A 4,127-nucleotide genomic window follows, 5' to 3' on the forward strand; every position below is an offset into this window, starting at 1 on the left:
AATGCAAGCAGGGTTGTTTTGTGCAGGGCAGCCCAGGCTGTAGGGTCTGGCAGTGAATTAAACAGCTACCATGTCAAACAAACAGGCAAAACCAAGACCACTCAGAAGCACCCCCAGCATGCAACATCCACTGTGCTCGCCATGTTAGACCAGTCTCAGGTTCAGGAGTTTAAAGAGGTCAGAACAGACATGGTTCACTGACAAGGAAGATTTGCACGATAGCTTGCTTCTCGAGGGAAGAATCCAGCTGGTGCTCAGCTCGATGCCATGATGAATGCAGCTCCAGGGGCCCATAAATCCCACCACGTTCCTCACGATGCTTGGTGAGAAGTTACATGGCACAGGCCAGGAAAAGGTCATCAGAAATGCTTTTGCTTGCTTTGATGAAGAAGCAACTGGCACCATTTGGGAAGATGACCTGAGAGAGCTGCTGACAATAATGGGAGATTGGCTTACAGACGAGGAAGCTGTACAGAGAAGCGCCTATTGACAAAGTTACATTGAGTTCGCGCGAATCCTTAAACAGGGAGCTAAAGAGAAAGATGACTGAAAGAACTTTAGCTAAAACCTTCCAATTCCTTAGTCTTACTCTGTTTTATTTCCCCAACATTTCCCCCATCCTCACACACCTGCTGCATACAACTTAATTTCACAGCTTTGCCTCTTTATTTAATGTATTTATGCTAGATCTTTCTGCCCTTAGCACTTGTATAATCAGACTGTAGATGAGGTTGTATATTGTGTTGAAAAAGAATTTACAAATAAAAACCTACCAATTGAACCCTCCCACCCCAAAAACACACACACCATGGGCTTTAAGACTTCTTAGCTAACTCAGTTATTCTTACTGATTCCTGTGTTTAAGAAGGAAGAAAAAAAGAAATAATTGCCTGCATGAATAAATTAATTGGTAAATTAGCGTTTATTAATATGTTCAGGATCAATTAAATGTTATTGAGTAAAGTAGCAGTTGTTGAATATAAAGAACGCTTGCGTTTGAGTCAGGCAGGCTTGAGTAGACTGGCTCTGCTATCCACTAGGAAATTACCTCCATTACTCTCTGGTAGAATGGAAATAATAGGTCTACCTCAGGTTGCTATAAAGATTAAATGAAATAACCCAGGACAATGTTTGATGATAATTCATGTTCAATAAATGACATATGAACTTTAATCATCTGAGAGCCAGGCTGTATAGGACAGGGGCTAAGAGTGAGAAGTAGAGTGGTGAGCCAACACTTCACCAAGGCAGAGCCTTCCTGGAATCTGGGTCAGGAGCGTAGAAGCCACGTGGGGCGACACCGCCCCTCTGTGTCCATTTGCTGCACTGCAGTCACACTTAGATTGAGTTGAACCTCACCTTTCTCTCCTTTGCCACTTGAGATGGAGTATAAGGTCCTGCAGACCTACTTTACTATTGCTTCTACTCCATGTGAGCCCCTCATGCAGTCTATGCTGAGACGGGTAGTTGTTGAAAGTAATTATCTGAGACTGTAACAGCCAGCTTGTCCAATCACCCAAGCACCCTGCCAGCACCGTGCTTGGATTTGTCTAGAGGGCCTCTCTGATCCAGCGCTAATGCAGGTGTACTGGAATCCCTTGGAGAGATTTAAAAATACTAGCTATCCATTATCCATTGGTATATTACACCCTTCTGCCGAACTGGAATCTCTGAGGGTGGGCTGGATAACACATATAAAAAAACTCCTCATCAAGGGATCTCAAATTCAGCCAACTTTGAAAACACATTACTTTAACCCCTTATTGTGCTGCCCTGCTCACCTCTTGGGTTTAGTTGTCTTTGCAAGTAACAAAGTAAAAAAAAATATAGTGCTCTCTGCACTAGAAATTAGTATTTGCATGGAGCTAGAAAGCAGGGAATAAGGAGTCAAGTGAGAGTGGTGAGAGGGGTAAGAGAGAAAAAGAAAAAGAAGACTCACACCAAGAAGAATATAGAGAGAAAGGCATACAGAGAGGAAGAAAAACAGGCACACATAGAGAGAAAGGTGTGGGGAAAGAGGGTAGGGAAAGAAGAGTGTGATAAAAAGAGTGAGGATGGAGAAAAGAAGGCATTCTCATAACCATGACATTTTGGTGTGGCAAGAGATAAATGGACAAGTCCTAGATTAAGAAAAAAATTTCCATCTAGGGTTTACCTGCCATATGTAAAATCTCTTACATATTGACAAGGATAGGAATACCACAATAGAGTAATGAGCAAAAATATGAAGAGAAAATCCAAATAGCCAACACAGGGAAGCTGGGCGAGTTTACTAGTGAGTGGAAAATGTAGATTATTATTTTATTCCTATGAGATTGGCAGAAATCTGAAAGTCACTTACTTATTGCTGGCTAGGTTGTAGGGAAAATTATTTATTTAAATCTTGATGGTAAAAAATGTAAATTGTCACAGAACTTTGAAAAGAAAAAACAGCCGAAACCGGTTTGGCTCAGTGGATAGAGCGTCGGCCTGCGGACTGAAAGGTCCCAGGTTCGATTCCGGTCAAGGGCATATACCTGGGTTGCGGGCATATCCCCAGTAGGAGATGTGCAGGAGGCAGCTGATCGATGTTTCTCTCTCATCGATGTTTCTAACTCTCTATCTCTCACCCTTCCTCTCTGTAAAAAATCAATAAAATATATTTTTTTTAAAATAAATAAATAAATAAATAACAAAGCTAACAAAATGTACCACTCTTTTTTTTTTCTTTTTTCTCTTAGAGAGAGAGAATGGAAGGGAGGGGAAGAGACAGAGAGAGAGAGAAACATCAGTGTGAGAGAGACGCATCAACTGGTTGCCTCTGGCATGGCTCTGACCAAGTCCGGGGTGGAACCTGCCACCGAGGTTCGTGCCCTTGACCAGAATCGAATCTGGGACCTTTCAGTCCAACACTCTATCCACTCAGCCAAACCAGCAAGGGCCAAATGTTACACTCTTTATTCAATCTACCTGATCCATTTCTGGGACTTGATGCCATATCCTAGAGATAAATATACCAGTACATAACAGTATATGTTCAAGAATGGTAACTGCAGCATTATTTATGGTGACAAAAAACTAGTAACAAAGGAAAAGTTATTAATAGGGTATCGTTGAATGAATGTTGATACATCTGGCTCACGAAATAGGATTTTATACAGCAATTAAGAAGCATGAATAAAAGCTATGTCACTATTGGAATTTAAGGGATTAGGTATGTTATATAAAAGCAATGATAACAATTATAATGCAAAAAATTCTCTACAGCAATACCTAGAGTACTGGGACTTCCATGACTAGGGGGAGAGAGAAGTTCAGGAAAGAGGCAGATAAGAATACTAAAGGGATGTGGTTCCTGATGACTGTATTCAGGACTTCATTAGGGAGAATCTCACTCAAGGACCTGCTCATTGGCCCACAGGCACCCCCAACACCACAAGTGCTAAACCCACCCACCTACCCTCACCTCTGCAGTTGGCTCCTTGTGCATGCTCCCAAATACGGCAGCAAGAATGAGTCCAATGAACACAGTGCTATCAGGAAAACAGACCAGAGTCTATTGGCAAGGGAAAAGCCACAAACTTGAGCTGTAGCACCACCTTATAGAAAACAAAAGATTTCCAGCAGCCAACCTGATTGAGTTGTAAGAACAAGAAAAGATATACAAGTTAAAGAATTCGGTTGCAAGAGGGAGCAAGAAGTGTGGAGCAGGTGTATCCATACAGGGTTGAAAACAACAAATAAAACAGGACTGAAGCACATATATCTCACCTGAAGCTAATTAGTAAAGATTTGAGGAGGTATTTGCTATTTCAAATGCAAAAGCAGCAACACAAAACTACATGGAGAATCAAGATGACAATAATCTTCCAATAAACTCAAAGGTACAGAATTTTGTGATCTGGCTGAAAAAGAATTGAAAATAGTTGTTTTGAGAAACAAGTTGCCTTATAAGAAAACAGAAAGACAATTCAACAAAATGAGAAAAACAATACATGAACAAAGTGAGAAATTTAACAAAGAGATGGGGATAATAAAAAGAACCAAAAGAACCAAATAGAAACTCTGGAGCTGAAGAATTCAATGAATAAAAAGAAAAAATAATAAAATAAAGTAGAAAAAACAAAATTTATAGCACAGCAGATCAA

General features: G+C 40.6%; 1 pseudogene; it reads left to right on the top strand.

Annotated features, from left to right (window-relative positions):
• On the top strand, positions 1–2,454 carry LOC118666006 (annotated as a pseudogene).
• The last annotated feature ends 1,673 nt before the right edge of the window (positions 2,455–4,127 follow it).

This window comes from Myotis myotis, unplaced genomic scaffold (assembly GCF_014108235.1).
Source record: "Myotis myotis isolate mMyoMyo1 unplaced genomic scaffold, mMyoMyo1.p scaffold_m19_p_11, whole genome shotgun sequence".
Taxonomy (NCBI): Eukaryota; Metazoa; Chordata; class Mammalia; order Chiroptera; family Vespertilionidae; genus Myotis; species Myotis myotis.